At 38.7% G+C, this 23,550-nt stretch overlaps 1 long non-coding RNA gene across 1 annotated transcript in view; it reads left to right on the top strand.

Annotated features, from left to right (window-relative positions):
* LOC149750526 (uncharacterized) overlaps window positions 1-23,550 on the top strand; it is a 127,914-nt gene that overhangs the window by 86,739 nt on the left and 17,625 nt on the right. The window contains exon 2 of the long non-coding RNA XR_016393193.1: window positions 10-21,760. This is a non-coding gene — a long non-coding RNA (uncharacterized LOC149750526). The remainder of the gene's footprint in view (window positions 1-9; window positions 21,761-23,550) is intronic.

Below are 23,550 nucleotides of genomic sequence, written 5' to 3'. Positions count from 1 at the left end.
TGAATGCAGGGTGGCGCAGTGGTTAAGAATCCACCTGCCAATGCAGGGGACATGGGTTTGAGCGCTGGTCAGGGAAGATCCCACATGCCGCAGAGCAACTAAGCCCATGCGCCACAACTACTGAGCCTGTGCTCTAGAGGCAGCGATCCACAAATACTGAGCCCACATGCCACAACTACTGAAGCCGACGCACCTAGAGCCTGTACACCGCAACAAGAGAAGCCACCGCAATGAGAAGCCCATGCACTGCAATGAAGAGTAGCCCCTGCTCACCTCAACTGAAGAAAGCCCGCATTCAGCAATGAAGACCCAGTGCAGCCAAAAATAAATAAATAAATAAATTTATTTAAAAAAATGAATGCAAATACAAATGAGCTCAGTCAGGCCAGACACAAAAATTATCAACTGTTGGGAAGGTAAAATATACCCACTTATATTTCTCCCCTTCTCCCCTTTAAAAAAATTTACATCCAGGAGACCTGGGTTCAAACTCTTACTTGCTAGGTTTGTGACTTTGGACAAATTACTTAACTTTTAGGTCTCCATCCTTTTATCTGCAAAATAGGGACAATGATGTTTATCTTTTAGGTTTGTTTGCAGATTGAATAAGTTATATATATATATGTGTGTATATATGAAGCAGGGTGTCTTCATTTGAGTGTCAGAAAAAGCTTTATAGAAATAGGAGGTATTATTAATTTCCTTCCTTTATAGATGAGTCTCGAATTCATATGTCCATAAGTGAGAGAACCAGATTAGACTTCAGACTTTTGCTTCTTAATCTGATGCTTTTCCTATTTTACCATCTCCCCCGCTTTGACTCCAGGCTTATCAAAAATCAGTGTCTAGTTGAGAAATTCTCAGTATGGATGATACCCTGGACTTCTGGGGTAGGCCGTTAGGAATTTACCTAAGTAGAATTCTAAAATGACTGCAAATTAATAAACATAATTAATGAGCTCCTTGCTGTTTGCCCAGCACTACTATAGTTGCTTTAAGGACCACAGGTCAATGTGAAATCACGTTCCATACCCTCAAAGAGAAGATTGCACTGACAATTCCGACATCTATAAAGTGACAGTGAACGTGACAAGCCTGAATACACAAGGTGATGAGAGTCATGTAAATGCTCTAAGACCTGCTGTTCCAAGGAGCTGAATGAATGGGGGAAAGTGAGGCTGGGCTTCCCGAAGAGGGGGACACAAAAACCGCATCCAGGGGAATGTATAGGATCTGGCTAGGCAGGGACAAAGGAGGGGCTAGGCAGGACAAGAGATGAAAGGAGAAGTGGAGAAGCAGCAGCTCTGCCAAACTTCTGTTTTTCATGCCCTTGATGTAACGGCAGTTATCACGGTTTAAAAATAACTGGAAGACATGGGTGTCAGCAGCAATGGATTCTGTTAGACAGCCAGGTTAAAAGGTTAGAGCCTGCAGGCCTGCCCAGGGTTTGCCCCAAAAGACTGCCTTGTCTGGACCCCACCTCAACAGGGTTCTGCATATCCTCTGTCCGCTTTTCTGCTTGGGGGGCCGCTGTGGGCTGAGAATAGAGAGAGGAAGGGCATATGCTCTGAGAGGGAGCTCGGAAAAGCCAGGGGACAGAGAAAGAGAGACACTGGCCCAGCTGCAGAAAGAATCAATCACTCATAGATGGCAGTTTGTCAGGCTGGGAGCTGAGCTGGGTCAGCCACGTCCTACTGAGAGGGAGAGGGAGGAAGTGGAAGGGGGGGCTTGTGTAAAGAGTGGCTAAGGCCAGCCTCTGCAGGCAGCCCTCTCCTGGTGCTGTCACCGGGGACCTGGGATTGCTAAGCTGTTTTAGGGAAGCAGTGAGCGGGGCTTCAGTGATAGTCTGAACGTGCATTAGGGCATTCCAACAAAGACCAAGGAGAAAGAGATCATCCCTGACTGAGGAGGAGGGATGCACTTCTCACACTCCAACACCAATATGAAATTCAAACAGGTTTTTTTTTTTAAAAAAAAACCCAAACACTTAAAATAGTCATGAACTGCTGCAGAACCCTCTTATATGTTATTGGTAGGATTTTACGTTGGTATGATGGAATAATGGATATATTCTTTGACCTAACTATTCCAGTTTTAGGGATTTATTCTAAGGAAGTAATCATGGATGTGGACAAAGATTTATTGAAGCATTATTCACAAGATTTACTGAAGCATTATTTTTGAAATAGTGAAAAATTGCAGGCAAACTAAGTGCTTAAGAATAGGGACTTGATTAAATAAGTTACAGGAAGTTCCTATGAGGAAGTACACTGCAAACATCAAAAATGATGCTATAGAGCAGGAATCTACAAGTTGCTGCCCATGGGCCAAATCTGGTGAGCTGTTTGATTTTTTATGGCCCTTGAGCTAGGAATGGTTTTCCATTTTAACTGGTTGTATAAGCACTCATATAATAGCGTCAGTTTTGCCTCTTGGTCTGCAAAGCTTAAAATAGTATGTAAGCCCTTAAGAAAAAGTTTGCTGACCACTGCCATAGAAGAATATTTAATGAGATGCAAAATTTTCACTTTATACATAGTTATGTGAGCATATAGTGTTAGTCTAAGTTATCTATTGCTGTATAACAAGCTATTCCAGAATATAGCAGCTTAAGGCCACAGCCATTTTATCTGTGGGTCAGGAATTTGGACAGAACAGAGCAAGGATGTCTGGGGCCTCCAAGGGATTGTCTGAATGATTGGGGGCCGGCTTGGGATGGTTCTTCAGGGAAAATATGTCTTAGTTCTCTGTTCATGTCTGTGATTGGACTCACTGATTCTTCTCCATGTAGCCTCTCACTGCATGGTGGGCTGAGGGTAGCTGGGTTTCTTACATAGCAACTAGTTCCCCCAGAGCAAAAGCAGAAGCTGCCAGAGCTGCTAAGGCTGGGCATATTTTCACTCTGCTGCATTCCATTGATCAGAGGTTGTCACAAGAGCAGCCGAGATTTAAGGAGTTGGGAGAATGTGCTCTACCTTTTGATGGGAGGAGCAGCATACGTACACAGGGTGGGAGCAATTGTGGCGGCTGTCTTTAGTGACTATCACAGTGTGTGAAAAACAGTAAATATGCATAGATACATACCTACATTCACGGGCTTCTGGTGGTGACCTTGAGAACAACTTTCAGGGCATACTAACATGTAAAAAGTACAGCCTTACAGTTTTAGACATCTGTAGTAGAGGTCTGACATATTCATGCTTACCCATCATCTTTTGAACAACACTTTTAAATTTGGGTAAATGATCTAATGTATAAGGCGTAAATCAAATTTCCCACCTTGCAGTTAGGATGCAAGCATGTGAGTGTAACGCAAAACAAAACAAAACAAAATAAAACAAACAGATTTCCTAATCTTGAGCTCTAGGAAATCTTGAGCTCTGGAGTCAGACTATCTGAGTTCAAATCTCAACTCTGACACTTACAGCCTGTGCCTTTAGACTGTTTATATAATCTTTATATGCCTCAGTTCCCTCATCTATAAAAAGGAATAATTATAGAGCCAATCTTCAAGGGTTGCCATGAGGCTTAAGTGAGTTAATTCTTATAAAGAGCTTAGAACAGTGCCCAGCACATAGTGAGTGATTAATAAGTGTTAGGGTAGGGCCTGGGCTCTGCCAATCAGACATGAACATAAAACTTCAGTTCAGATGTGAACAACATGAGACAGCAGCCAGCTCTGTGTGAAGCTCAGAGTTGTTGGCACAGGTAGCTGGAAAAGTGTCTAGTTTTTCCCCTAGTCACAAGATCAAAGTGGCATTGATGTTAGTAGCAGTCATCAAGTTCCAGGGATTTATACTCAGCAGGTAGTTTCTCCATTGATTCAGTTCTGTGTGGTTTGGGGCATTATTCCTGGAAGCTTCAACTCTAATCTGTTTCTCCAGCTAGTTCAATGATTCTGTGAGCTAAAATTTCTTTTAATAAATTCTTTTGTTCCCCTTAAATTATGCCAAGCGGATTCTGCTGTTTGCAATCAAGAACTGTGCCTGATTTAACTTTGACATGGTTTCAGGGATGTCAGGGAAGATCTCCTGGGCTATTTTTCATATCTGATATTCTGGGGTCAGGGGATATTCCTTAAAAGGATTTTCTTATACATTGCATGTCAATGCATGCCAATCCTGGAAGAGAGCTACCACACATAAAGTTTTTGGTTATTGTTATTGTGTAACGTGCCCTGTATGGAACTAGGTGGGAGCTAACCTGAATTCCTGCCTAAGCATCATGAGCCTGGAATCAGATCTGGTTTGATTTACTCCTCCCTAGTTCTCCAGGACTTGGCAAAATGACATGGCTTTGTCTTATCACATTTCCAGAGTAACCTGATAATGACCAGAATTTCTTTTTATCTTAGAATGTTTTGCATTCTTTCCCTTGGGTGACATGTACAATTTATATAATTTTTTGTATTTGTCTGCTCCATTTAGACTAAACAAGTGAGTAGAGCCAAGACATACCTTTGATGTTATGATTTGGAACATACCCACACCCACCTGGAAAGCTTTCAGTAGTCATTGGCAGGTCTTGTCAAAAGATGCCAAGAACCCAGAAGAAGGAAACGCAAACATTTGCAGGCTAGAGGTAAAGCTTGAGTGGCAAACTGAGTCTACCATTGATTACATGTGTAATAGTTGTGGTGAGGGGAGGCTGAAAGTGGAAGAAGATGGTAAAACATTTAAATGGGAGGGGAACTTTTGTCTTGGAGAGATGGGGAAATTGAATAAATCGAATGTAACACCTTTGAGCTAAGCAGGAATGCATTACCAATGCTCGTGATGCTGCAAGAATCATGACATCAGTATAATTTCTTAAGATTCCATGAGGCAAAATACTGCCATCTCTATAGTATTCCAGGAATACTCAGAGGGGCTCATGGTGTCAGTAATGATGACTGATAACTTATCTCAGAAGGATGAGTCTATCAAGCCCTCTTAAGATGTTTGCTGACTGCAAGATGGTATTCGCCCTGTGGATGGGGCACTTACGCAGCCAGCGTATCAGAGGGAGTATTGACTGGGGTGTGAGTTAGGGACAACGAGGAGTGGGTTGAGGAAGGGCAAACACAGCACTACAGGGAATGAGAAGAGCCACTAAAAATAATATAAGAGATTGTTGGAGATAAATCTCACATATTCATACATTTTATTAAGATCACCCCTGCTCAAATATTTCACAGAGGTCTGTGTGGTTTTTCTGTCTTCTTCCAGTTGAGAGTATCTCTGTGGAACTTTGCTTCAAAGTGAGAAGAATAGAGACCAAGAAATCAGAAGTTCAGAACCTGAGTTCTCAGATTAATTTTTTATTATCTATGTGTCCTCGAGCCTGTTGGTTCATTTTGTTATGTGAAAAAAGTCACATCTGCAAAATAAGAAAATAATACTCATCTTACACCTGGGACTATTCTGATTACGAACTGGATATGAAATGATATTGGAGAGTTATTATTAATTTTGTTATGTGTGAGAGGTTAAACCCCATGTTGCTTATAATTTACTAAAATACTTCAGTAAGAAAAAAGATGTAGATATATACCAACATGTTCATATTGTGGAATCCAGGAGATGGATATTCAGGTTATTAACACTATTCTATCTACTTCTCTGTATGTTTTTAATTTTCATAATTAAAAGTTAGAAAAAATATCCTTTATGCTTATCTCATAGGATTGTTGTGAGGATCAAATGAGAAAATGGATGGAAAGTGTTTTATAAATGGTGAAGGGCTAAACAAGTGTGCGTTGTAGTTCTTTTCATTGTTCTTAGGAATAATAAAAACTTAATCCAGCTTTGCCTATGTTTAGATGAGTGCTCTTGGTTTCTCTTTCCTACTTTCCTCACCTGGGTAATAAGACCAAAGACTTCACCTATTTCAAGGACTCAAGGGAACATTTTCTTTCCTTCTTTCCTTTTTTTTTCTTTAAACACCTTTATTGGAGTATAATTGCTTTACAATGGTGTGTTAGTTTCTGCTGTATAACAAAGTGCGTCAGTTATATATATACATATATCTCCATATCCCCTCCCTCTTGAGTCTCCCTCCCACCCTCCCTATCCCACCCCTCTAGGTGGTCACAAAGCACCGAGCTGATCTCCCTGTGCTACGTGGCTGCTCCCACTAGCTATCTATTTTACATTTGGTAGTGTATATATGTGCATGCCACTCTCTCACTTCATCCCAGCTTACCCTTCCCCCTCCCCGTGTCCTCAAGTCCATTCTCTACGTCTGCATCTTTATTCCTGTCCTGCCCCTAGGTTCTTCAGAACCTTTTATTTATTTTTTTTAGATTCCATATATATGTGTTAGCATACAGTATTTGTTTTTCTCTTTCTGACCTACTTCACTCTATGACAGTCTCTAGGTCCATCCACCTCACTAAAAATAACTCAATTTCCTTTCGTTTTATGGCTGAGTAATATTCCATTGTATATATGTGCACATCTTTATCCATTCCTCTGTTGATGGACACTTAGTTTGCTTCCATGTCCTGGCTATTGTAAATAGAGATGCAGTGAACATTGTAGTACATGACTCTTTTCGAATTATGGTTTTCTCAGGGTATATGCCCAGTAGTGGCACTGCTGGGTCGTATGGTAGTTCTATTTTTAGTTTTTTAAGGAACCTCCATACTGTTCTCCATAGTGACTGTACCAATTTACATTCCCACCAACAGTTCAAGAGGGTTCCCTTTTCTCCACACCCTCTCCAGCATTTATTGTTTGTAGATATTTTGATGATGGGCATTCTGACCGGTGTGAGGTGATACATCATTGTTGTTTTGATTTACATTTCTCTTATGATTAGTGACATTGAGCATCCTTTCATGTGTTTGTTGGCAATCGGTATATCTTATATGGAGAAATATCTGTTTAGGTCTTCTGCCCATTTTTGTATTGGGTTGTTTGTTTTTATGATATTGAGCTTCATGAGCTGCTTATATATTTTGGAGATTAATCCTTTGTCTGTTGTTTTATTTGCAAATATTTTCTCCCATTCTGAGGGTTGTCTTTTTGTCTTGTTTATGGTTTCCTTGCTGTGCAAAAGCTTTTAAGTTTCATTAGGTCCCATTTGTTTATTTTTGTTTTAATTTTTATTAAAAATAGGAGGTGGGTCACAAAAGATGTTGCTGTGATTTATGTCAAAGAGTGTTCGGCCTATGTTTTCCTCTAAGAGTTTTAAAGTGTCTGGCCTTACATTTAGGTCTTTAATCCATTTTGAATTTATTTTTGTGTATGGTGTTAGGGAGTGTTCTAATTTCATTCTTTTACATGTAGCTGTCCAGTTTTCCCAGCACCACTTATTGAGGGGGCTGTCTTTTCTCCATTGTATATTCTTACCTCCTTTATCAAAGATAAGGTGAACATATGTCTGTGGGTATATCTCTGGGCTTTCTATCCTGTTCCACTGATCTATATTTCTGTTTTTGTGCCAGTACCATACTGTCTTGATTACTGTAGCTTTGTAGTATAGTGTGAAGTCAGGGAGCCTGATTCCTCCAGCTCCGTTTTTCTTTCTCAAGATTGCTTTGCCTATTCGGGGTCTTTTCTGTTTTCATACAAATTGTGAAATTTGTTGTTCTAGTTCTGTGAAAAATGCCATTGGTAGTTTGATAGGGATTGCATTGAATCTGTAGATTGCTTTGGGTTGTATAGTCATTTTCACAATGTTGATTCTTCTAGTCCAAGAACATGGTATATCTTTCCATCTGTTTGTGTTTTCTTTGATTTTTTTCATCAGTGTCTTATAGTTTTCTGCATACAGGTCTTTTGTCTCCTTAGGTAGGTTTATTCCTAGGTATTTTATTCTTTTTGTTGCAGTGGTAAATGGGAGTGTTTCCTTAATTTCTCTTTCAGATATTTCATCAATAGTGTATAGGAATGCAAGAGATTTCTGTGCATTACTTTTGTATCCTGTTACTTTACCAAATTCATTGTTTAGCTCTAGTAGTTTTCTGGTAGCATCTTTAGGATTCTCTATGTATAGTATCATGTCATCGGCAAACAGTGACAGTTTTACTTCTTCTCCAATTTGGATTCCTTTTATTTCTTTTTCTTCTCTGATTGCTGTGGCTAAAACTTCCAAAACTATGTTGAATAATAGTGGTGAGAGTGGGCAACCTTGTTTTGTTTCTGATCTTAGTGGAAATAGTTTCAGTTTTTCACCATTGAGAATGATGTTGGCTGTGGGTTTGTCATATATGGCCTTTACTATGCTGAGGTAAGTTCCCTCTATGCCCACTTTTGTAGGGTTTTTATCATAAATGGGTGTTGAATTTTGTCGAAAGCTTTTTCTGCATCTATTGAGATGATCATATGGTTTTTATTCTTCAGTTTGTTAATATGGTGTATCACATTGATTGATTTGCATATATTGTAGAATCCTTGCAGTCCTGGGATAAACCTCACTTGATCATGTTGTATGATCCTTGTAATGTGCTGTTGGATTCTGTTTGCTAGTATTTTGTTGAGGATTTTTGCATCTATGTTCATCAGTGATATTGGCCTGTAGTTTTGTTTCTTTGTGACATATTTGTCTGGTTTTCGTGTCAGGGTGATGGTGGCCTCATAGAATGAGTTTGGGAGTGTTCTTCCCTCTGCTATATTTTGGAAGAGTTTGAGAAGGATAGGTATTAGCTCTTCTCTAAATGTTTGATAGAATTCGCTTGTGAAGCCATCTAGTCCTGGGCTTTTCTTTGTTGGAAGATTTTTAATCACAGTCTCAATTTCAGTGCTTGTGTTTGGTCTGTTTATATTTTCTATTTCTTCCTGGTTCAGTCTTGGAAGGTTGTGCTTTTCTAAGAATTTGTCCATTTCTTCCAGGTTGTCCATTTTATTGGCATATGGTTGCTTGTAGTAATCTCTCATAATCCTTTGTATTTCTGCAGTGTCAGTTGTTACTTCTCCTTTTTTATTTCTAATTCTATTGATTTGAGTCTTCTCTCTTTTTTTCTTGATGAGTCTTGGTAATGTTTTATCAATTTTGTTTATCATCTCAGAGAACCACCTTTTAGTTTTATTGATCTTTGCTGCTGATTCCTTCATTTCCTTTTCATTTATTTCTGATCTGATCTTTATGATTTCTTTCCTTCTGCTATCTTTGGGGTGTTTTTTGGTTGTTCTTATTTCTTCAGTTGTTTTAGGTATACGTTTATGTTGTTTATTTGAGATGTTTCTTGTTTCTTGAGGTAGGATTGTATTGCTATAATCTTCCATCTTAGAACTACTTTTGCTTTTTCCCATAGGTTTTGGGTCATTGTAGTTTCATTGTCATTTGTTTCTATGTATTTTTTGGTTTCCTCTTTGCTTTCTTCAGTGATCTCTTGGTTATTAAATAGTGTATTGTTTAGCCTCCATGTGTTTGTATTTTTTACAGATTTTTTTTCCTGTAATCGATATCTAGTCTCATAGCGTTGTGGTCAGAAAAGATACTTGATATGATTTCAATTTTCTTAAATTTACCACGGCTTGTTTTGTCACCCAAGATATGATCTATCCTGGAGAAAGTTCCATGAGCACTTGAGAAGAAAGTGTATTCTTTTGTTTTTGGATGGAATGTCCTATAAATATCAATTAAATCCATCTTGTTTAATGTATCATTTAAAGCTTATGTTTCCTTATTTTCTTTCATTTTGGATGATCTGTCCATTGGTGAAAGTGGGGTGTTAAAGTCCCCTACTATTATTGTGTTATTGTTGATTTCCCCTTTTATGGCTGTTAGCATTTGCCCTATGTATTGAGGTGCTCCTCTGTTGAGTGCATAAATATTTACAATTGTTATATCTTCTTCCTGGATTGATCCTTGATCATTATGTAGGGTCCTTCTTTGTCTCTTGTAATATTCTTTATTTTAAAGTCTATTTTGTTTGGTATGAGAATTGCTACTTCAGCTTTCTTTTTTTTTTCCATTTGCATGGAATATCCTTTTCCATGCACTCACTTTCAGTCTGTATGTGTCCCTAGGTGTGAAGTGGGTCTCTTGTAGACAGCATATATACAGGTCTTGTTTTTGTATCCATTCAGCCAGTTTATGTCTTTTGGTTGGAGCATTTAATCCATTTACATTTAAGGTAGTTATTGATATGTATGTTCATATTACCATTTTCTTAATTGTTTTGGGCTTGTTATTATCGGTCTTTTCCTTCTCTTGTGTTTCCTGCCTAGAGAAGTTCCTTTAGCCTTTGTTGTAAAGCTGGTTTTGTGGTCATGAATTCTCTTAGCTCTTGCTTGTCTGTAAAGGTTTTAAATTCTTCGTCAAATCTGAATGAGATCCTTGCTGGGTAGAGTAATATTGGTCGTAGGTTTTTCTCTTTCATCACTTTAAAGATGTCCCGCCACTCCCTTCTGGCTTGCAGAGTTTCTGCTGAAAGATCAGCTGTTAAGCTTATGGGGATTCCCTTGTATGTTATTTGTTGCTTTTCCCTTGCTGCTTTTAATATTTTTTCTTTGTATTTAAATTTTGATAGTTTGATTAATATGTGTCTTGGCATGTTTCTCCTTGGATTTGGACTTGATTGACTATTTTGTTTCCCATATTAGGGAAGTTTTCAATGATAATCCTTCAGATATTTTCTTAGTCTCTTTCTTTTTCTTTTCTTCTTCTGGGACCCCTATAATTCGAATGTTCGTGACTTTAATGTTGTCCCAAAGGTCTCTGAGAATGTCTCCCATTCTTTTCATTCTTTTTTCTTTTTTCTGCTTTGTGGTAGTTATTTCCAATATTTTATATTCCAGGTCACTTATCCGTTCTTCTGCCTCAGTTATTCTGTTATTAATTCCTTCTAGAGAATTTTTAATTTCATTTATTTTGTTGTCCATCATTGTTTGTTTGCTCTTTAGTCCTGCCATGTCCTTGTTAAACGTTTCTTGTATTTTCTCCATTCTATTTCCAAGATTTTGGATCGTCTTTATTATCATTACTCTCAATTCTTTTTCAAGTAGACTGTCTATTTCCTATTCATATGTTTGGTCTGGTGGGTTTTTACCTTGCTCCTTCATCTGCTGTGTGTTTCTCTGTCTTCTCATTTTGCTTAACTTACTGTGTTTGGGGTCTCCTTTTCACAGGCGGCAGCTTTGTAGTTCCCATTGTTTTTGGTGTCTGCCCCTAGTGGGTAAGTTTTGTTGAGTGGGTGTGTAGGCTTCCTGGTGGAGGGGACTGATGCCTATATTCTGGTGGATAAGGCTGGATCTTGTCTTTCTGGTGGGCAGGACTGCGTCCGGTGGTGTGTTTTGGGGTGTCTGTGAACTTAGTATGATTTTAGGCAGCCTCTCTGCTAATGGGTGGCATTGTGTTCCTGTCTTGCTAGTTGTGTGGGATAGGGTGTCCAGCACTGTAGCCTGCTGGTCATTGAATGGAGCTGGGTCTTAGCATTGAGATGGAGAACTCTTGGAGCTCTTTTGCCATTTGATATTACATGGGGCCAGGATGTCTCCGGTGGAACAATGTCCTGAACTCGGCTCTCCCACCTGTGATGCTCAGGCCTAACACCCAGCAGGAACACCGAGACCCTGTCAGCCATGCAGTTTGATGGGAAGAGAGAGCTTAGGCTTCGTAGGAATTTTATTTCTTTACTTCATTTGAATGTTTTGTGCAGGAGAACTCAGTTCAGCTGCCTCAACCTGTGGCTTCAGAGATCACATGGGTAACATGTGAACGGAAATTAACCCATTCTTTTTATAGCAGTCAGGTAAGAAAGTGGGGCTTAATGTGTTCAGCCTCATTCCTAAATGGCCTGTTGGTGTTGGAGAGTCTCCCAGAGAGGCTTGGGTGGACGGCTGGGGATGCAGACGTTGGGAGCAGCCATATTTGGGAGCTTGTTCTACACGCGTGTGGAAGCCCAAGGAACGTTTTCTGATTTAATACTTTTGTTGTGCAGAAAGGAGGCAATGAAGTCTACAGAGAGCTTTAGGGAAAAGTAGGGGCTGGATTCTATTCCTGTCTGTATGTGGGGAATAGACTCTAGATGGTCAACTAATTATAGCATATGATAGCATCCATTTCTACTCACCAGCTCATTGGCATCTGGAGAGAAACCTACATGCATGATTCTAATAATTAATGCTTTTGATCTAAGAGAGAGGAGGAAATGATGCAGGGTGAATTACTGAGGTGTCGTGGGATCACCTTTCAGCTGCTTATCTGACATTTTCCTCAGAACTTTAAACCCTTTGGAGACTGAGTATTTGGGGAAAGAGCATTGATACAATATGTCTATGGGGACATTTATTTTCTTCTTCTTTCTTCCCAAACTCTAAGGGTTATTCCTAAATGTGGAATACAGCTACATCTTCCCCTTCATATTTTAATGAATGTAAATTAATGAGCAACATGCTATCCTTTGCAATTTTATTCTCTTTTCATATAGACATAAATTTTTCTGAGAAACAGGGAGCACTGTGCTTAGTAAGAAAAGACACTTTATATTCAGCTATTTGCATATTAATGTTGCTGTACCATCCTTCATATGGATGATGTATTGGTGATACCGATATTAAATTGCTTGCTCTTGTACTTTGAATAAAACTAACTACTGGGGAGAACAAAGCGTCCAGGCTGGCTAGAAGCCAGGCCTCTCTTTCTTTCCAAACCACTTACATGGTGAGACCTTGGGTAACCTTGAAAAATCACTTTGGTTTTAAATCTACTCTCTCTACCTTTGTGAAATTAAAGCAATGGTGTGTTCAACCCATTTATTTCCTTGGGGGATATGATTAATGGGAAAGTTGTGTACAAAATACTTTGGCTGCTTTAGAAGAGATGTTCCACTAAAGGCGATAATAGACAATCTTATAAATCATTAGACCTCTGGGTAGTAGTATGTTGTCTGGATATAAAATATTCATATTATTATTTTATATTTTGCAAATTAGATCTCTCTAGCACATCTAGGATTAAATTGGATGGGCATTTTTTCATCCTCAGAAACCATGCTGTTGCTTTGTTTTACGAATAGGAAAATAAATCCTCAGTCAGTTATATTATAATGATAAATAAGATTGACAAAATATATGAAGTAATTCAGTGGGTTGGAGAGAAAATTTTTATTGGGAAAAAATCAGAAAACTATCCAGTTGATCATTCCTAGCAGAAAATCACTGCGAATAACTAAATATTAAGCACCCTTCTCAATGAGTTCCACAGCCTGTTAGGATGGAAACGTTAAATCATTATGGGAAAACCTCTAGACTTTGATTACTGAAACGAAATGCATTTTATAATAAAAACTGATGGCTTAACATGAAAGAAAGCATAACCCTTGGTAACCCAGAATACTTTTACACGGCCTCTGAGAAGAAGAGGCAAAAGAACAAACTGATGCCAGATAATTCCTTTGAGGAGATATTTCTGAGGCAAGTTCTTTAATTGTAGATGATTAATGCTAATTATCAACCTCTTCAGTAGTCTCCTTGTAATTCTGTAGGATGATGCTATTCAGTGTGGTGGTCCTGAGCCACTGAGAAGTCACAGAATCAAGGTTAGGGCTGCAAGAACCTTTAGAGATTATTAGACAAAACTCTCTCTTCTACAGAGGAGGAAACTGAGGCTCACGGAGGCTCTCGTTAAAATATATTTAATGTACTGTACAAACTGTTTATTTGTTAGTTCAACAAATATTTATTGAACACCTACTATGTGTAAAGCAAAGATTTATTGATTACTTCCTTTTGCCAAGTACTCCAGAAGGCACTGGGGATGGGTAACAGATCTCCAACAGAGTGGGCATTAATAGGAAAGACTTTGTGGAAGCAAATAATTAAAGTGCAGTAAAACACGTTTAAAGAGCTATGGAAAATAGAGCAACTTACTATTCCTGGCACAAGAAATAGCCTAGAACTGCATTTCTTAAACTTCATTCCATAAAACGTAATGGTCTATACTACTAGAGGTCTTGAGAAAAAAATATCCTTAGTTCCACAAGGTAGGAAACGTTGCTTCTCAAATTTATTTGAGTGTGAAAGTATCCCTCGACTCAACTTTCTTTCCATCTTTCTTTTCCTCCTCCTCCCCCCCGTGGTCCACCCTTCTCTTCTTATCCTCCTCTACTCTCTCCTCCCTCCTCCTTCTCTTCTTCCTTCCTCCTTCTTTTTCTGGTAGAACATTTATTACATCTCACAAAACTCTCATGTTCTTTAGGGCATTCTGAAAAGTGTTTGGCCATTGCTCAGTTCATCAGAAAGATCCATTAGCTAAGAGATCATATTCTCAAAAGATTCAGCTAATGGACGTTTACTGTAGTTCCAAACCATGGTTGGAATAAGTGTCCCAAAAGTAATAAATTAACAACGTTTCCTCATCACATATGTAGAATGTTGAAGCAATAATTAATATAATTTGAGGGAATTTGGTTATTAATCAGAAATTAAGTAATTTGGGTGTATCATGTAATGAACAATCGCTTCCTGTTTTGCTCCAATTAATGCAATATGCCTGGCACAAGAAATAATCCAGAAGGTGTAAGATTTCAGAGCAAATTCATAATTGAGGAAATGCTTCTGGCTGCCAATAGATGCAGGCTGAACCTCTGAATATAAAAAGAGCACGTTTTGGCAAAAATTAGAGTAATAGCTAATTACTAATACTAATAGTAATGTTATAGCACTTTTTTCTTGATGAGATTTCATCAAAATCAAAAATATAAATCATTCTTTGGGACAGTCAGATTACCTATCTGTCTTTTTTCTTGAAATTTCATTTAGTTCAGAATGATTGCAATGTAACACGTCTTTGCGTACTATTTTATTGAGTTTATTATCTATATTACTTGTAAGGTGTTTTGTATATTCAATATATATGTGTGACATATATCATGTATCATATGATTTGTATTTTTTTTTTTGTACAACCTTGCTTAAAGTTCTGTATTGTGGCAGTGATGTAATCTGGAAGTGGAGTTTGTGGAGCAGGTTGAGTCATATGTGTCTTTATTATTTGTCAAGTCAGCGTCTATGGGAGGAGTAGACATAAAATTAGTCGGAGTTTGTTTCTTACATTCCCCCACTCTACTGCATTTTATTTTCTAGTCTCTTGTAATTCCTGGAAACAACTGTAGGTAGCCAATAAAAATCAAATAACTAATAACAGGTGCTTCAACAAAGTACTCTGGCAACAAACTCATGTTTATTTAGATCTCAGCTTTTCTGTCACTTCCTCCAGGAAGCTTTTGTAAAAGACTGGGCTAACTGCTCCTCTTAGATGCCCCCATAGTACCCTCCCTCTATGGCTCTCTTTCTTCTGTTTTTCCATGTTCCTTTGTTGATTACAGTCTGTCTCTCTTTCATATTTTACAATAAAAAGCTTCCATATAAATTTTTACTGGTCCTGGGTTTTCCTCTTTATGAGAGTACTCACCTTGTCATACTGAAGTTGCCTGTTTGTCTGTATCCCTCTCCAGACAGGTTACAAATTAGGTGAGGGCAGGAGCCATGTCTGTCTGGTTCATTATGGAGTTCCTGGCAGCTAACAGAGCAGTCAATGAACGTGTTAAATATAATTGAGTTGGATTGACCCCTGCTCAGTTCAAACCCTGCTGCACCTCTTCGTGTACCTCCCTGGGCTGGTGTTGACTTCTCCATCTATCAAATGAAAGTTTTCAGTTAAGTGACTTGCCCATGGAGCCACAGATAGTACTTCTGGACTAGACCACTATACTCTATGTCTGCACAGAGCCTGAATCTCTTCCAAAGACCCACAGCCTGAAATGTTTTCCCTCTCTCTAATGGGGAAGAGCATGAGCATGAACTTTTTCCAAATCCAGGTCTACATTCCACTCCTCCATGCTACCTTCCTGAAATGTCCCAAGTGAACTTTATGGCTGGAATCTTCTTAAGCTGCAGGGACCCAGGTCCCCAGGTCCCTAGGAAACAGACCCAGCTGTGTGCTAGACCACCGTTATTATCTGGATCAGAGTTAGCCTGTTTGTGGGCCAACTATAGTGTCCTCCCTGATGACAAACCCAGAATGAGTGAATGGGTATGTGTCCAACAATCCTCTAGTTTCCTTGATTTTCTCATGTACCTGCCAGTTATGAGTTCACCTTAAGCTTTCTTAATCTTTATATTTTTATCTTGTATCCAACTCCCTTACACCTTTTTGAGGTGATAATTTTTGATGTAAATTTTAAAAAATAAATTTATTTATCTATCTATTTATTTATTTTTGGCTGAGTTGGGTCTTCGTTGCTGCTCGTGGGCTTTCTCTAGTTGTGGTGAGTGGTGGCTACTCTTCGTTGTGGTGCACGGACTTCTCATTGTGGTGGCTTCTCTTGTTGCGGAGCATGGGCTCTAGATGTGCGGGCTTCAGTAGTTGTGGCTCGCGGGCTCTACAGTGCAGGCTCAGTAGTTGTGGCCCACGGGCTTAGTTGCTCCGCGGCATGTGGAATCTTCCCGGACCAGGGCTCGAACCTGTGTCCCCTGCATTGGCAGGCAGATTCTTAACCACTGTGCCACCAGGGAAGCCCTTGATGTAAATTTTTATTTGTCCTCAATTTACCCCATTAATGCTTTAAGGACATTTTCTGACTCTAGTCCTTTTCTTACTATAAAGTATCTTATGAGCTTAAAGAAATCTCTCAGCCTCTCTGGAGACTGGCTTAGGTAGTTGCTTTATGTCTCAGCACAAAAACACTATGATTATCCTGCCAGTATTTGATTAACGTTGGTGATTTCCTGTGTTCCCAGTTTGTGATGTGTATCTTAATCACCTCTTGCATTGACAGCCATAGTAAATACAGTACTAAAAATATTACTACCATTGCATCTATTAAAAAATAAAAATATTTATTATCACTGTGTGCCAAGAACTATGCAAATAATTTTACATGCATTATCTCATCTAATCTTTTTTTTTTTTAATTTTAGCCTTTATTTCCTTATTTATTTATTTTTTGACCATGCTGCGGGACTTGCAGGATCTTAGTTCGCCAACCAGGGATTGAACCTGAACCTGGGCCTCTGGCAGTGGAAGCTCGAAGTCCTAACCAGTGGACCACCAGGAAAGTCCCTTATCTAATCTTCATAAGGTCCCCATTTCACAGACAAGGAAACTAAGATTCAGAGAGGTTAAGAAACTTGCATAAGGTTGCAAAGTTAGTAAGGGTCAGACCCAGGATTCATATTCAGAAATGTCAGATATAATAGTTATTATTATGTTTTAATCTCAACAGAGGCTGGTACTGGAAACTTCATGGAACCAATTGTGGGGAGGATTTTGCTAGATTTCCCATCATCCACCCACACAGGCCCATCTTTAAAGGGTTATAAATCTCTTTCTGCCCAAGAGTAAGCAGCTTTCAGGGGTGGTGAAACTTGTAGTTTCCACATTATGCCTGTTACCATGCTTATCAAATGAGCCTCTTTGTTAATACAGAGCTCTCTCCTTCTAGTGACAGATCAAAAAACTTTAGGGTCACCTCTTTCTCTCACACCCCACATTCAATCCATTAAGAAATCCTGTTGGTTCCATTTTCAAGATATGTCCGAATCTGACCACTTCTCATCACTTCCACCTGCTGCTAATCTGGTCCAAGCCACCATCCTCTTTAACCTGGATTATTGAGATGGCCTCTTGGTTTCTTCACTCGTCCCCATTCAACCTTTTATAAACTCAGCAGTAATCTTTAAAATCATACACTAGAATACATTGCTCCTGTACCCTCAAATCCTTCTTTTTCTGAATAAAAGCCAAAGTCTTTACAATAGCCTACAGTTCATAATCTACCCATACAACCCCTTCCCTGAATTGCTCCTACTCACACATTACGCTGAACTTTTGTTGCTCTCTCCCCTCTTCACCCGTGGTTAGGCTCCTCAAGCGCAAGGAGATGCAACTGCTCCCAGGCTTTTGCACTGACTCTTTACTCTGCCTGGAATTCTTTCTCTAGATCTCTCCATGGCTATACTCTCTCATCTCCCTCAAGTGTTTGCTCAAATATCACCTTATCTATTTAAAATTGTAACTTTCTGAACTTCCAACTCTCTTACTCAGCTCCGTTCTCCCCCCATATCTTTATAAACTTACACATGCTACACAATTTTCTTACACATCATGTTTATTTCCTATTGTCTGTATCTCCTCATTGGAATGTAAGTTCTGGGAGGGCAGGGATTTTGTGTCTTTGTTTACTAATACATGCCTCATGTACCAAGAACAGTGCCCTGCTTACTGTACGTGCTTAATTAAAGGCTGTTGAATAAATGAAATAATGACTACTTAATTTTTACATTTTACTCAGTCCTCTCTGCAGCACAGCACCAACGGGATTTGCAAAACAGAATTCAGGGAAGTTTGGATAATGTTTTTGCAGACTTGAGGGTATACCGTCTTCACAATTTTAAAGATTTTTGAGATAGTTTTTCTCTAGTTTTCCATTGTCTGGTCTGAAGAGTTATTACCTTGTCAAGACTTCCTCTGGTCTCAACTCTATGCCTATTGTCATTTAGATTACAGCTTTCTGGATCTCACTTGTTTTCCAGGGGAGTGAAATTTCCAGACGCAGCTGCCTGGTCATTTATAAAGCTCATGTATATACTGTTGACTCTTGAACAACGTGGGGGTTAGGGGCGCAGACCCTTCGTGCTGTGAAAAATCTAAGTATAATTTATAGTCGGCCCTCCGTATACGTGGTTCCTCTGCATCTGCAGTTTCTCTGTATCTGAGATTCCGTATTCGCAGATTCAGCCAACTGTGAATCATTTAGTACTGAAAAAAATCCATGTATAAGCGCACCCACGTAGTTCAAACGCATGTTATTCAAGGATCAACTGTGTTAATCTCTCCAACAATATTCAGGACTCTGGTGGAAATTTGGCCTCAGCTATAGTGTCCAGGATCCATTTACTCAAGCCCTGGATGCCTCTCTTGGATGTCACTGATGGTTGGACCCATTAACGTGTAAATGTAGTTTGATTTATGTTTCTGCCAGCTGCCTTTTTGCTTCTTCACACGGCTAGAAAAGAACGTTCTGCAGTTTCCACCAATTTGGCATTTTCCTATGAGACACACTTAGTTTCATTGGCAATTAGGAAATTGCAGTGTGTACTCCATCTCCCATAGTGTTTATAAAGATGTTCAATTAGTGCTTTCCCGGCCCTCCTCCCCAAAAGATAGCACTTTACAGTTCTGCATCAACAGAGATATTTGTGTATCCTTATTGTTTGCTTCCCATTTCTAAGCTAGTTCCTTACACATGGGCTTTTATCCTGCAGCAATTCATTTACAAATACCTTTTGAGGTGCAATTTTGAGTATTTTTGAGAGTCTAAATCAAATGTTTCTCTAGGCTCTATCTTATTCTTATAACTATCTTTTTAAATAGCTCTAGTACAATCTAAGCATGAAATAATAATGATGGATAGTTCATACATTTGCACAGCACTTTACAGTTTCTAATGCTTAGTAGGAAGGTCATGGATTTTGGAGCCAGAGAGATCCAAATTTGAAACTCAACTTCAATGTTTACTAGTTTTGTAACTCTGAGCACCTTATCTCACCTTTCTGAATCTACTTTCCCTCATGTTTACAAGGGTGGTAAAACCACCTTGCAGGTTTATTACACGTTGAAGATGGAGGGATGGTGCTTGTAGAGGGCTGAAGAGTGCCTGACGCATAGCATGGGGATAAGTGCTGTTAATGTGGGGTCTTTTCTTCCCTGTTCTTATGTAGATTCTCTTGTTATGATCTCTGCTGCCTCTCCACACAGGACTCTGTGTGGAAAAGAATATTCTTACCCTCATGGAGCTTACATTTTGGAGGTGGTGACAGAAAATAAGAGCAAAGAAAGAAACTCACAGGCAAGTAAACATATAGTACCAGATAATACATGAATGTAACAAAAATTATCTAGGCAGTACTAATAAATACTGTAGATGCAATAAATTAACAAAAGGGCCAAGGAATTCCAAGAGCCCAAATTCCCACCAGAGATATTCAATCATAGGTGATCTTGTAAGCCCCATGCTAGGACTCCAAGAATAGGTCAATTTCCAATTATTATACCATATTGTGTATATACCAATATTACTTAAAGGCGCTGGCCTGATCCCTTGCAGTAAACATGGACCCTCCTTTTTCTGAAATCCATAGTAGTTGGCATTTCTCATTATATTCTATCTTATTTTATAGCATTGTTTCCTCAAATTATTTGATGACAAACTTGTCTGTTTTTTTTTTTTTTATGTTTTGCTTTTTTCCAAGTTATCATATTGAATAAGATGTTCTTTGGCATTTCGGAAGTGCTTGTTTGTAGCCACTGCTGTATTCATCTAAAGACTGCTTCAAGAACACACTAAAAAAATGTGCCACGCCTTATTCATGGGTGTGTGCAGTGCTGTACCTAACACAGTGGCATGTACACAACAGATAATACATATTTATTGAAAAGCATACATTGGAAAATTCTGCACGGGTGACTATTTAAGAAAGAGGACCACAGAAGGTCATGGAGTGAATAAGGGGCAAAAGTGAGATTTGAATCCTTGTATCTTACCTCTTGTCAACTGTTCACATTTAAGCGTTCGGTAAAGCTACCCTTCCATTTTCCCCAGCTTGCCAAGTAGGAGGGGAGACACGTGGGTGTTGAGTTTCCAGGTTCCCCTTAGAGTCTTTCTTAGTTGTGTAAGATGCCTCAGCTATCAGTTAGTTCTCAGTCACAGGGGCCATTTGTGAGGATAGCAGTTCTGGGCTTTCATGATTGAAACAGTCCTGTAGTTTTTACCTCCAAAGTCTCACTAGAACTTGTCCCTTTTTTGGTCCCTTTAGAACTTCTCTATCACCAACACTAAGGTGCCATAATGTGTCCTCTGGACCACTGTAGCCGAGGCTGCCTGGTCTGTGCATATCAATTCCTGGTCCTTCCAATGCAATTTGGGGTTTTTTTGGCTGCACTATTCCAGTGCTCATCTTCCTTGGAGAGGTTGCTGATGTGGAAGCAGCAGCAAGACTCTGCTTCCAAGGCCTGTACTCCAGCTTTGAGGGTGTGTCCCAGATTCACCCTCCAAACACATCTTTTATTACTATCCTCATTCATCTTTCGAACTCTCAGCTATCTCTAATATATGTTTACCAATGAAGAATTTTATGAAAATGAAGGACAAAGGGACTTTTTAGAGATTAAGTTTTATTCTCCTTAATACTCTTCCGTTCCCTCGATAACCAAATTATCTTGAAAATTAACTATCTTTATGATACCCATGGAAGTGGAAAACTCTAAAGGAACACTCAAGATGGTCATTTGGAAGAATACTCTTGGTAAGCTATGCTAAAGTAGTTCTAAAATATAGGTCAAGTTGGCTACATAGATACCTGACATACTTAGGCACTAAATGCTACTCGTAAAAAATTAAGAGGAATTTAGAGTGGTTTTAAAGTTTGGTACAAATGACAAATTGAAAAAGAGCCATGTGGTAACATAAATTTCATTTCTATATTTAGTGTTGAAAAGTCACAGAAATCCCTTGGCCACTGATTGTGGGAAATTTAGGTTTGGGCCATAAATGTTAAAATTCCAGTTATTCAAAATGGGTCAAGCAAGTCCTTAAAAAATTATGATTAAATTATTCAAATGATGTTGAGAATGTTCTAAAAATTGGAAAAATTATTAACTGTTTTTACTGCAGTACTAAAGTACGTGATTTCATATATTTTATATTCTAATTATTTTCTTTCCTTGACCTAATTTAATGGGTTAGAAAGTTCTCCATTTGACCACCTGTCTTGATGGAATGAAGTCAACTAAACTGGATACTCCTGTGTTTTATCTTCTCAGTGTATATGTGAGTATCAGGAAGACAAAGTTTTAAAAGGTGGTGGTTATAAATTTGAGGTCTTTTGAGCAAGAATTACATATATTTATTTTTACTTATTGCATAATTTAAGTAAATTAGTAGAGAAAACAAGATTTGGGACAATGATGATTTTAAGAGAAAAATATGTTCTCAAGCTCTTTGTATGCTAATAATGATTTGCTAATTGCAAATCATCTTTATTCATTAAAGCACCTTCTCTAAGGACTATTAGCAGATTATACTTTATCAACCTCATATATTCTTTTATATGTATGTGAAAGTAATGAAACTGTATTTCTTTAAAAAGTATTTTGGGGGCTTCCCTGGTGGCGCAGTGGTTGAGAGTCTGCCTGCCGATGCAGGGGACACGTGTTCGTGCCCCGGTCCAGGAAGATCCCACATGTGGCGGAGCGGCTGGGCCTGTGAACCATGGCCGTTGAGCCTGCGCGTCCGGAGCCTGTGCTCCGTAACGGGAGAGGCCACAACAGTGAGAGGCCCGCGTACCCCCCAAAAACAAAAAAAAAACCCCACAAAACTTAAAAAAAAAAAGTATTTTGTTGCTCAGACTTTTTACTAACCAGGTGGATCTTCTCCTGGTTTAGGACATTTTTGAAATTAGATTCTGGTGAATATCCTTGTTCATAAAAGCCACACTTTCAAATCATTTCATTTTTCTGTGGTTTCCAAGAAAAAACTAACCATTCATGGGAAAAAGTCAACATCCTGAAGGCGCCAATGTACTTTTAATATTTCCATTGGCTTGGGGAAGAAAAACATAATTTGTCTCCCTCCCTAGCATCTGCTTAATTTTATACCAAATATATTATGTTCAGTGACAACTTTCTTCACTCACTGTGTCTTTTAACTTCAAATTCCCAACTTTTAATGATTTGCTTAAAAAGGATGAAAAAGAACACGCAAGTTGCCTTTAAAAGCCTACAGTTATTCTTTATGTCATGTCTTTTTCAAAAACAGCACTCGTATTTAGTGTGTGTCTGAGGCAAAGTTGTTTAATTCCAACCTTTCAGTTCTATAAGTTTCTGAGAAAGGTAGTTTCCAGGACATCAGGGAAACAGCAAATCCAGATGGGCCATTTACTTAACATTTCCAGTAGATATATTTTCGATTATAATTTTATTGGCCATGTAGTGAATATAAATACTTCTCTTTCTATTAAAATCCCTATTATAAAGTAATCTGATTTCACTATGTTATAAACTTTTGTATTCAATTAAGAAAATTTCTTAGCTTAACTTCCTGAACTTTCTGATTAGTAGGGTCAGTCCCACAGAGAAATTAGAATGCTGCTCTGGGAAAAAGTGAGTGCCTCATGCCTGTAGACACCAGTCCAGTTTTTGCTAGAGCAAGAGCACTCCACTGAGATGGGGGTTAGGCACCGAGATACTGCTCTCTTCACTCACTCACTAACTACACACCTGTGAGCAAACTGCTTCTTTATTATCTATCTGTCTATCTATGTATCTATCTATCTATCTATGTATCCATCTATCTATCATCTATCATCATCTATCTATCTGTCTATAATCTATCTAATTAATTTTAGGTAAATTTTGATGGGTTAAAATAATGATTTCTGATATGGCCCCCTCCCTCCTCACATTCACTGGTTGTCCCAGAGTCTGCTTCCATGTGGTCTTCAACTAACCTAGCTTAGGTTTGCAGACAAGTACAACTGACCCTTGAACAACATGGGTTTAAACTGTGTGGGTCCACTTATGTGGATTTTTTTCAATAGTAAATACTACAGTGCTACATGA

This window comes from Delphinapterus leucas, chromosome 1 (assembly GCF_059928025.1).
Source record: "Delphinapterus leucas isolate spDelLeu-1000000601 "Yukka" chromosome 1, BTC_Dleu_Yukka2, whole genome shotgun sequence".
NCBI lineage: Eukaryota > Metazoa > Chordata > Mammalia > Artiodactyla > Monodontidae > Delphinapterus > Delphinapterus leucas.
The sequence above is the reverse complement of the archived record's forward strand: the minus strand, read 5'-3'. Positions and strand labels throughout refer to the sequence as shown.